Source organism: Charadrius vociferus, unplaced genomic scaffold (assembly GCF_000708025.1).
Source record: "Charadrius vociferus isolate BGI_N301 unplaced genomic scaffold, ASM70802v2 scaffold261, whole genome shotgun sequence".
NCBI classification, from domain to species: domain Eukaryota; kingdom Metazoa; phylum Chordata; class Aves; order Charadriiformes; family Charadriidae; genus Charadrius; species Charadrius vociferus.
In genome coordinates this window covers 137,626-149,474 of record NW_009646856.1, presented here as the reverse complement: position 1 = coordinate 149,474, position 11,849 = coordinate 137,626, and positions in this window count along the sequence as shown.

Here is an 11,849-nt window from a genome sequence, read left to right as displayed (position 1 = left end):
GCTGCAAATAAACTCGCCCCCTTCCCCCCGGGCGGGAGGTATAGGGCTGCCTCGGCCCCAAATCCCGGGGCACAGGGGGTTATGTTGGAGTTTGGGGGAACTGCCGCTGGGTGCTCTGTGCGCTTTTTGGTTGCTTTATAGAAGGGAATAATGATTTTTCAACAGCTGCGTGTCACAGATGGAGAGCCGGAGAGCCTTTTGCTCCAAACTGGAATGCAGCATGGGGTCTGCCACTGACAAGTCCTCTCAGGAAACATGTTTCAGGCCTGAAAGGAGCCATGGAAAAAAAAAAAAAGAGCACAAGGCAGTTATTTCGAAAAAAAAAAAAAAAAAAGAGCACAAGGCAGTTATTTCTCTGAGAGCTGTATCTGCACTTAGCTCACAGCCTTGTGACCATGTAACACCGTTCACAATACTGCTATTATCATGTGCGCAGCTCTGCAACCTCCTGAAACTCGGGGGCGCGTGTGGGATTTCCCCCCGTCCCCAGCACTTTTGCCTGCCATCCATTTCTGGGGTTATCCCCTGAAGTCAGTCACACCGCCTAGGCGTTTATCTACCATTCAAGGTAGTTTTAGATCCATCTGCTAATCTCTCAGGAATGCTGAAAAGATTTTATTGTCACACTTACAAAGTGCTTTGAAGCCTTTGGGTGAGAGGGAGAAGTGTAAAGCTTTAAATTAAAAAGTCCTTCATTTCCAGTTAGTATTTCTTGAGACAGTGAATGCCACGCAGGGCACTGTTTACTACAAATGGGGCAGAATTTGATGCAGATGATGATTCATCTAAGCTTCAAAAGAAATTTTACAACCAACTGAAAGTCCTCTGTAGCTTCTTCACTAGCTTTTTGGTTTTTTTCTTTTGATTGATGATCAAACATAACACTATTGTTTGCTTTTTCCTGCCAAAGACTGCAGGACAAGGGTGTATCGTCCTCTTTTGATGATTGGAGCTCTCCAGGGCACACAGCTGTCCATACCAACTATTTCATGCTATCTCATGGACCAGACTAACAGCAGAACAGATGATTTTATCTCCTCAATACAAGCCTGCACCTTGCTTTACAAGTCCGTCACTTCAGCATCAGATCCAGCTTCACTTTAAGATTTGTTAGTTCATTTGTAAAATCGCTTGTATTAAAATGTCTGTTTTCAAAGTTTTGATCTGACAGATTTCCTGCTTAGCTTGTGGAGTTTGTGCTTCATAAATATTTTCTTATGGCATCAATTCTGCAGTGTCCCTGGCACACAGCCAGCATGGCTTCTAACGCCTTCAGTGACTTGCTCATGAATCCTGTAAATGAAGAAGTATTTCCCAAATGATGATGACAAAGAGTTTCCAAGAGTTTACGTATCTGAGAAAACCCTTACCTTACTTCACAGATAAGTTGCAAATGCTAAGTTCAGCCAGTAAATTATTCATTTAGTTCTTGTAACAGCTGGTTCTGTATGGGAACAGAAACATAGAAGAAATTCAAGTCCCAGAGAGGTAGTCTGGTCCAGCAACAGTGCCCTCCGCTAAGAAATGTAGACCTAGAAAGTTTATATAGAATAAATCAATTATTTAATTCAAGCTGGTGAATGTTTAACAGTTTAAAATACCAGCCTACTCATTGCAATTATACAGTGAACTATTAAAATATTCATAGACCACTAGTTTCACTGAAACAAACAGCTCGTCTGCTCTTCCTGGTGTTCACAGGTCCCAGACTATCAGCCCTTCCTCCCAGGTGCCCATGGGTGAAACGCGTGTGCTTCCTGCAGCGGGGGCTGTCCTTTGGAGGAGTCCCACTTGCACAGGGGTGGCTAGCAGAGGAAGGAGCCCTGCTTTGTAAGATGTGGGCTAATGCAGTGTTTGCTACGGCAACGGCTGCTAAATATTTGATTAGCTCAAATTAACAACTCCAAGGAGCTGGGTCAGGCACTGTGCTATGGGCTCAGAAATGCAAATCATTCACTATGAAAATATTGTTATCAGCTTTTCGGGAATCGCTATGTTAAATAAAACAGGTGTGAACATCACTCCCAGCCCTAGCGTTATCGTACCAGCCCAGAGCTCCTGGAGCTGGGAGAGAGGAGTGGGCTGCATGGAGGAAAAGGCTATGTGTATCTCTGGGAGGGTGACCAGTTTAATGGAAGAATTAAATTCCCCAAGGTTTGTCAATTGAATTGCATTTGTGAGTAGTAACAGGATTTAACTTTTTCCAGAACATGACAGTTCTGTTCCTCTTTTTACTGTTGTAATTTTGCATTCATGAGAGTTCTACTGCTGGAACAGACCTGGACCAGAAGGAAAAAAGTGTTCAAGTTCTTTTACTTTAAATTACAAGCTTTCTCTTTGTCTGTCTTAAAGGACAGGTACAAGCTGTTTTGGTCGGGAGCTGATCTTACACTGTAAAACCATCTGCAGAGGCACTGTTACAGTGTAGCGGACTCCCAACGCTGCTAGCAACATGAAGGAAAACAAATTTGATTTGTGCTTATGTCTGTACATCGCTCTGGCTGATATAATCTTGACTAAAGAGTGTATGTAAATATTTTTGTTTTCCCTTTATAGTTCTCTTGTTCACAGTCATTTTATAGAAATTTATTTTGATTTTTTTTTTGGAAGCCTGTTGGAAAAACATCTTTGTCCCAGGAGCTACAGTGAATCTGCCAGTGTTGCCCATTTTGGTGACTACTCAACCTCATCTACCACCAAGCTGCTTTTTTTTTGTGGCTGTTTATTGGTATTCCTGAAGTTTAGGAGCCCAGGGTGACCCTACTGTACGTATGACAGACAGCGGATCTTCTCAGTAACTCTTTAGATGTTCAGGACGCGTTAAACTCAAGAGTCACACTACAACCTTTTGCGCATGCACAGTAAATTTGGTTTGGACCTACAGGGATTGGCAGATCTAGGACAACGGAGTGTATAATGGCACCACAGGATTCATTCAGAGAAAATTCTCTTAAGTCATTTAAATGTGTGCTTTTTCATTACTACTTGTTTATTCAAATGCCGTATGCCTGTGGAGAAAAATAAGCCAACCCAAGATTTTATGTTTCTGCTTTTCAGTTAAGCAAGAGAGCACTTTGAATCCACTTCCACAAGACCTCCAACACGGTCTCCTCTGGCTTGATTTTTTTCAGTTTTTCTAAGAAGTAATGCAAGCTCCAAAAACAGAGAGAGAGAGAGAAAAAAAAAAAAAAAGAGAAAGGTAATTTTCTGAGTAGAAACCTGTATGCAATTTCCAAGTAGAAACCTGTATGCAATCTGGGTTGATGCCTGAAAATAACCTCGATTCCATTTTCTTTTCCCTTCAAGAGGTCTCCCTTGAAGCACGGTCTAATCTTGCCTCACACCCAAGAGCAAACAGTGCTGTGTGCTTCACGTCCTGTTGGACGACTCTGAAAGACCGCAGTATGGTTGCAATTTTGCAGACGAGCTGCGGTCCCTTCTGGGACCTCTCTGCAGTGGGGTGGATAAGAGTTGTCTCTGCTTTGAAGCCAACACCGTTCACTGTGCTGCTGCCCTGCATTTACGAGGTAATTCATGGGGACATTCACATTGACTTCTCTAAATTATTACACAAGGTGCAGAATAACAGTTAATCGGATGTAGGGTCTGGCAATACCTTTTTAGCCGTGTCAGCAAACACTGCTGAAAACAGGTTTATTGACAGAGTGCTAGAGTGACTCCTGAGGAAACATACATGTGCTAAAGTCCATCTTCACTAAATATTCCCATTTTGACAGACAGCAAACATCCCGTAGCATGGACGCAGCTATACCAGCTACAGTGATCATAAAAAAAAAATGTTCGGTCTAATAAAATAAGAGATACCAGTTTAATAAATCTTATGCTGATACGATTGCATCTGCAGCAGTGTAACGCTGTACAGAATCAAGCCTTTTACAGGCACATGAGCTGAGAGAGGTAGTACAGTCCTGTTATCAAGAAGTCTTTGCTAAACAAGATACGGCCGGGAATTTGAGCACTTCCTGGATTTAACCAACTCCCCTAATAAAGTGATTTTACAGAAGAGAGAACATGGAAATTGATGCAATTAGCAATTGCATTTTTGGCTTTCTGCCCAGGAAAAACTGTGAATCAACAGCCAGATGAATGATTTCTGCCCATGTAAATTCAGAGCACCTATGGATGCTCTTTTAAAACAGGTCCAGAAGGGAGTCGTGCCCTGGGTCAGGGTCTGACCCCTACCAGCCTGTGTCCCCAAAGGGCTCTGCGGAGGCAGCATGACCCTGCCCTTGAGCTCTCCTGATATTCCAGGCACATCTTCCTTTGTGCTGTACTATATACCACCAGTTTCTTCTCTCCTGTGGCCTTTCCTTTTGGCTTTACTTTCAAATAAATTGTATCTGCCATGGGGCCTCCAAGCTGCCTAATGGCACGGGAAATGACAGGCAGAGAGGGGGTTTCTTTGCCAAACTGTTTGTTGACCCCTGCCTATGCCTTGGGAAAAGCAAGGCTGCGTGTGCAATACGTGGGGCTATTCCTGTTGCTCCTTCCACTCAGCCAACAGAAGGATAACATACCTTTCAAAAGCATACGTTAAACCTGTCCCTCTTCATCTAATTCTCAGATGCACTCTTTTTAATGGAGAGCGTGCAGCTGGTTCCCATCTGCTCAGCTGCAGCTCACTTTTTTTACGTTGTTGTTTGGGTTTTTTTTCCCCGCTTTGGCTTAAATTGAGAATGAGGTTTCGTGAAATGGCTGTGGTCAGAAGGAGCTGGCCTGGTCTGCTCCCAGCCACACACCACAGACTCCCATCAGCATCCTTGTCGCTGCCAGCTCTTACGCTCGTCAGACCTCTCAGCAAGCCTCTTCACTTTATCAAGCAGGCAGAAAACTATTTGATTCCTAGGTGCTGGGTTGGTTCTCTGCTGGCTTAGAGAGCAGGCCTGGTTCACCGAGGGGTCAGGAAACCATTGGCGGCAGCAGGAACGTGCTTCTGGGAGCAAGGAAGGGAGTATGGGAGCAGGTCGTCCTTTTGGGTGCAGTTTGCAGTTAGAGCCATGAGCTAATGCCAAACAGTGGTGGTGACAGTCCACCACTGCTCCGAGCTGCGTTCTCCTGCCCTTACCCTTGTGCTGAATCTAGTGATGGAGTGGCTTCAGGGTGAGTTGATTCAGCTGGCTGATCTGGCTGAAAACTACTCCTTTTTATGGCACAGTTAGTTTGCCGCTGTTATCGGCCAGATGAACAGATTCGCCCTGTGGCCACACAGCCACTAGATGCAATATAAGGAAAGCAACATGAACAGGAAATATGGACAGCAACCGGCTTGGAGATCAGCTCGGCTGTAATACCAAACTGCACCCCAAGAAGTAGCCACACCAATCCAGCCACCCGGCTGTTAATGGAACAGTCAGATCACTAGATAGTTTGCTTCCCTACCTATGTTCTTCTGCTTTAATGAACATATTTTTTGTGCAGGAAGTGTATTTTTATCTCCCTTATTCTGTGCAAGTAGAATTGTACTCCAGCAGGCAATTTCAACCTCTTCTGATTTGTGGATTGCAAGTGGAGAGGCAGATCCTGCACAGCGGGAATAAATCATTTGACTTCCATTCCTTTGTGGCTCTCGTGGACCTTGGAAGTTGTTCACAGTGGCAACAACCATAGACTGAAATCCGCACAGCAGAACTCCTGAGAATCACACAGGCCCTATCAGACTGCTGATAGTGTTTTGACATCATTTTCTTTCAATTTTTTCTTTCTCATCAAGGGTAATAAAATCAGAGTAGATTACGGTGCATGAAGCTGATGAACTAAGGTGGAAGCTTTGAGCTAAAACCTTCTCACTCTGGTTTCCTAATGGACAGCACAGGACAAATTACTGAGACGGGACTTCCCATTCTCTGTATCTGTGAGCAGGCTGTCCTTGAAGGAGATAAGTAGTAACATCCTTTCTTATAAAAGTAAGGCAAGATCCCTTGTTGCAAGGCAGAGTCACAAATCCAAGTTTGAGTATGGGCTGCACTGGTAACCGTGCCTTTTCTTGGCTTGCAGATGTTCCCCTTGGAGACACTGTGGCTCCTCTCCCCACCACTGCAGAAGGCTGTGTTTTGATGGGGTTTCAGTGGCAATACTGGCTCATAGTGAAATGCAGCCTCCTTCTTTTTACCCCACCCTCTCTCTCTCTCTCTCTTTTTAAACTGGCTTTATTCCCAGATCTGGGTCACAGCCCAGCCCCAACAACTGAGTCAGTACAATTGTCAGAGTGAAGGGCTGCAAGGAGAGGAGTGTGAATGAGTGAGATGGCAAAGGGAGCGGCAGGCAGGATCTCCCTAGGCTGCCAAGCCCTCGTTTTGCATCAAGCCAGAGTTCAAGACTGGCACATTTCACTTTTAGTACATCCAAAATCTGACCCAGCCCCTTTGGTTTAATGTCTGGTTTATTTACACACCTCTGGTCCATATCTTGTTGATGCTTGAGAGGCATTGCTGCTGAACAGTTAATATGTTTTTCCTCTTAAATATAGGGAGGCGTCAATCCTCTTCCTTTCACATGCTTTACTGCATAAGAATGAAATCTTTGAATGAGGAGCAGAATGACGTATTAACATATAACTTAAAGTAATCATGGAGTCATCCACTGGGAACCTCATCATGTATCTTATGTAAAACAGGGTCCAGGAAGACTGGTATGTGAGAGAGTTTCATCAGGGACAAACAGGGCAAGAAGTAGAAAAGAAGTTCTCAAAGGAAAAGCTTAACCGAGGTGATTACATCTCACCAGCCAGATTTCTGAACTGTATTCCCAGGAGAGAAATATCTGAATGCCTGATTCAGTGGTGATGCGCTCCTACACACCGGTCCTAAAATAGCAGAGGTTAACAACACTCGAAATGTCAGCACTAGGCCCCCGAGATAAAACGCTATCGTGATGAAAGGAGCAATTCTCTTGCTTCCTTCCGTCTGCAGAATCTGTATAAGCTGGCCTCCACTTAAGGCGCCTTACCAGTGCAATTATGTGAGTTAAGAGCTGGGCCTTTTGCTGACATAGTTACGCTGATAAAAGCCCTCATTTAGATGTAGCTATACAGACATAAGCAGGAAGAGTGTGTCTTTAACCTCACCGAGATACTCACAGCAAAAAAAAAAAAAAAAAGTATCTCTGGTAGAGACAAGCCCTTAGGCTCAAAACTATGTGAATGTAAGATCTCCTTTTGTGTGTTGCTTTTATTACTCCATAGAATGGCCGTCCTTGTAATCGCCGAGTAGCCTTTATACAACAGCAAACCAACAATATTTTCCAGCTAGAGTACAGGCTCTGATATTCGCAACAGCAACTGACGTTTCTTTCCAGATCAAAACCTGGGGAAGGAAATTCCTTGCCAGATAGAGTCCCCAAACATCACTAGTGGCGTGCCCAGTACCTCCCAGTAACCTGTTAGCCACGACAGACAGACGGTTCTTGCTAATCCTCTCTATTCAAAAAGAGGGCAGTAGCAATCTTTGCTGGTTGAACCTTATCACTGTGGTGCGAAATGCTGCATTCAGGTCGGTGGGTATTCATTCTGAGCCCCTCACTATGTTTTGTGTGCAAAATGTTATTATCTCACTGTTGATCACTTTAACAGAATAACGCAGTCCCCAGGCCTTAGTGATCTTGTCAGGGAGGGGCTGGTCCTGATTAGGACTCCCAGATCCCACAAAAATAAGTAGGAGTATGCAATACCACTGGTTGGATGAAAAAAAGACTTATTTAGAGGCAAGTAATTTTATGCACTACAAAATACCTAATAATTTTGATCTTTTTGAGGGTCAGGAGAAAAATCCTTCAGGAGGACTGGAAAGTCCTGAAGATCTGAAGAAAATGTCTCTAACCACAAGTGAAAGAAACAAGATGTCAACTTTAGCAACACGTTCATTGCAAAAGAATCCAAGTTTTCAATTCATTTTCTTTTTGAAAGAGCTTGTTTTCCTCAACTTGTAAAAAATATTAGAGGGAAAACATCTGTTTCAAAAGAAAAGTTGGGTTTTTTTCCTCCAGTGACACATTGCATGATCTTGCCTCCTAATGCCTTGCAGGAGTTAGTTTGATGATTCCTTCTGACACCCTAAAGCTCCAAGACTCTACAAAGAGGTAGTGAAGGGAAGGGATTAAATAAATTACTTGGTCACTGTGGAAAATCATAGCCAGGGAGTCGGAACACCAGGAGCCTGAGGTTTCTATGGCTATTGTACGAGACAGACAGCTTCATCTTGTCACCCGTGTAGGATTGCAGTACTATTTTCTTTTCTTCTTTGAACAAACTGGCTCATGGCCAGTGATTTACCGGTCGCAGTTCTAGAAGTGTGGAAGCCACTTAGTTGCTGCAAAGCCTCAGACAAAGGTAGACAAAAGCTTTGCAAAAAGTCTCAGCCGTCCCTATTTAGAATGGTGGCTGTTCAATATCTAAAGAACTGAGCTCTTAGTTATCAAGGGATGTAGTAAAGTCTTAAATAATCTGCAGACTATTAGAGGACAAATAAAGGCTCTGGCTGGGAAGTTATTGAATGTTCAAGGATTTCCAGTATCCTGTTTCCTAGGTGCCATTAAAAACCCACAGCCTTAAATTCCACAGCAACTCGGCTCCCCCTGTGATACCATTATGTATACATGGCTGGACACAAAAAATGTGCCAGCTCTTACCTGAAAGCATATTGCTACACGCTGTAGCATGTAAATTCATCGCTGTCTGTTGACACAAGTCACCCTTCCTCAACATCACTTTATTTAAACAACCATACGATGCGTGTTTGCGTGTATGTTTGTACATAGAAGAAACAGGCTCCCCCCCGGTCAGCTCCTCACCCAGCTAACGCTGCTGGTACCCGCAGCACCGTGAACAGCCCAGTGCCCTGGCAAAGTGGGGGAGCCCCAGGGGGTTTCCAGAGAGCCAGCAGGGAAGGATGGTCCTGCGCCCTCAGCACAGCGCCAGGGTGCCGAGGCTGCTCCCTGGGCTCCCTCCCAAGCTTCCCGTGTGACCGCAGGCCGCTAGCGTTCATTTCTGGGTGCCTCCAATTTCCTCACGGATGAAACATCCCTGCTCGGAGCCGGGTGCAGCCAGCGCTCAGAGGCACAGCTGAGCCCGTCCTGCCGTGCGTGCGTTTCCATCCCAGAGGCTGATGCCAAATGGCTCCTCGCATTGCCTAACTGTCCTGTCACCTTTGGTAACAGCTGCCTTTGGCAGCCGACCATTGCCTCGCAGACTGGTGAGCTCACCACCGCTTCAAAGCTGTGTCTGAGAAGTTGCTGGAGCTGTCTTATTTGGTGTCAGAAAACTGAACCGCGTGGCCCGCTGGTAGTGGCAGCTCACCGGGCAGCAAGCCCAGGGACGGGACGGGACGGGACGGGACGGGAAGGGGGAAAGCAGAACCAGAGCAGCCAGGCTCCCCTTCTTGCTCTGCCCCTCGTTGGCTTTCGTAGCTGCGAGCAGGTCGCTCAACCTTCCCATCTTTTAGTAAAACAGACACAGCCCTGGAAAATATACCAAGGTCCTCAACAGAAGGAAGCCCACAGAATGAAATGCAGGGCTTACTACTAAACGTTCTTTGTTCAGCTTTTAGAAAAGAGTCAGCTTTACTACGGCATCCACAGTTTCAGTGCTGTGCTTAGAGACCCAGCCGAAACCCCATCTCCAGTTCTGCGGTGGTGTGTAATCCTAGCACAATTCCACAGTCATTCTCTTCTCTCTGTTCACTCCAGATTAACAGATCATGTCTTCTTAAACAGTCCTGCTTTTAGGGCAGCGCTGAACCTGGTTAGTGTGTTTTCAAATATATGTGGCCACATCCAGTTAAAGACAAAACCAGGTTCCATATGTTGGGTAATATATTGCCCCATGCAGTACAAATGAGCTCAGTTTATCACTGTATGTGAACAACATCCAGCAAAACTGCCCAAAGGAAAGCTTCGCTGCTCTGTTGTCACTATGTAGGGACCGCTAATAGCACATAGTCAAGTGCTGGGTAAAAGTCAGGCTACATTGCAAAGCCAGATAAAATTACCCTTCTGTTAACGAACGGTGTAAAATTACCCAGTTTGGCTAACCTTGAATTCCTCCTGGTTTCTGGGGAATTTATGTCCCAAATTCCTTGAACTATATAATAAGATGATTGCTATAATATTTTATTTTGGTTGTGTGCACGTGAAATAGGGCGGACTGGTAATACACCAGAGACTGTCGAGCAGCAGCTGTTACACTTTCAAAGAGCATTACCGAGCTTTTTATAGTTGGCTGCAGTTGACATCACAGCTAAATAGAGTCTCACTCTAAAATATATTCCACCCAGCCTATGCAACCTTAAAGCCATGCATTGCTGGGAGGAGAGGGTCACAGGAAGCAACGAAATGCCAGCATGGAAGTAAAAGCCTGGAGATGTGTTTTCTGCTTTTCCCCACATCCATTAGGAGAAATGCTGTTGAAAGACATCTTCAGGAAGAGCAACTGCCCCTGGAGAAGAACGACAGGGTGAAACCTCTCATCTCGGGACCCAGCATTCAAATCTGGCCCAGACCAGCAGTGACTAACGCCTGTAGTGACCTAGCGAGTAGGTAGCTCTCTTAGTGCCTCCCAGATGGCTGTCCAGACCAAAAGAGGCTAAAATGACAGCTGCTGCTTTTACAGTCTTACCACTGGTGCCACCATGATGGTGCTAGAAGCTGGGTAAAAGCAGCTGTGCAGTAAAAAACATTGGTGAGGAGCATCACACCCCCATGCGCCTTTATGGACTGGACCAGCAGCTTCCAGAGCTTTTGGGAGAGCGTTTTCCACCACACTCGCTACTAAGAAAATAACAAAGCTAGGTTTGGGGGAAGCTTATCCAGAACTCACGGGTATTGGCGATAACGATCCCTGAGGGTGACATCTGCTGCAGCACAGACCTCCTGAATGAAACCTCTTCATTGCTTTACATCCTCACAGCCTGGCACACCACTGCCCTGAGGACCTGCTGCAGTAGCATGAGGGAACACAGTTTGGGAACAAGTCCCACCAACCTGAAGATGGGAACTCACCATGCTGATTCAGAGCAACTCTTGCCTGTGTTCTGCGATCTCTGTAGCTAACACAAGGGGATTAGCAACTAATGGAAGCGTTTGGGCCAGGACGGCCCTACACACTGCGGTGCTCCACGAACTCACTGAGGCACGTAAAAAGCCACATACTTCCCCTGCCGGCTAGAGAGATATGGGATGAGATACATGATGTGCTTCTTCCCTATGCCTGCCTGGCATTTTTGTCCAGCTAGCAATGATGCCAGCCCATGGAGCTGAAATCACACATACTAATCAAGTGTTTTTTCCCAAACTATCCAAATTGTTGCCCGGGTTCCTTCCAGGCTCCCTTTTCTCTTTCCATCGTCGCGTGTGTCGGCTGACAATAGACGTGATGATACAAGAATAGGAGCAGCTGCTGTGACTGCTGTATGTGACTGGTTCTCTTCCACGTGGGATAGTCGGAAGACACTTTTGGTTCCATTTCTTTCAAGGGTGTTGCTCAGGGGACTGTCCCTGTGACACAAGACGTGCAAGCTAGGATACAATAAAGCAGCAGAGGCTGAAACACTGCCAAATAAAAGCTTAGTGCAGTGGTTTCCCCAGTGCTGACTGTATGAGCTCTAGCCCCCAAAACTCCTAAATCCACCCTGTATTTGCGTGTGTCTGAATATCTGTACTACTACATTGCTGGACATGCTCCGTGTGAATGGCCTGGGATTCCTGAGGTATCCTTCACAGCTTAACACGCACTGCACCTCTCCTCTGAGCCTGTAACCGAAGATCATTTGGTATTCAGCTATGATTTCTTCTGTGGTCCTAAAAGACCTCACGGGAAAATGTTGATGTCTTACTCTTTC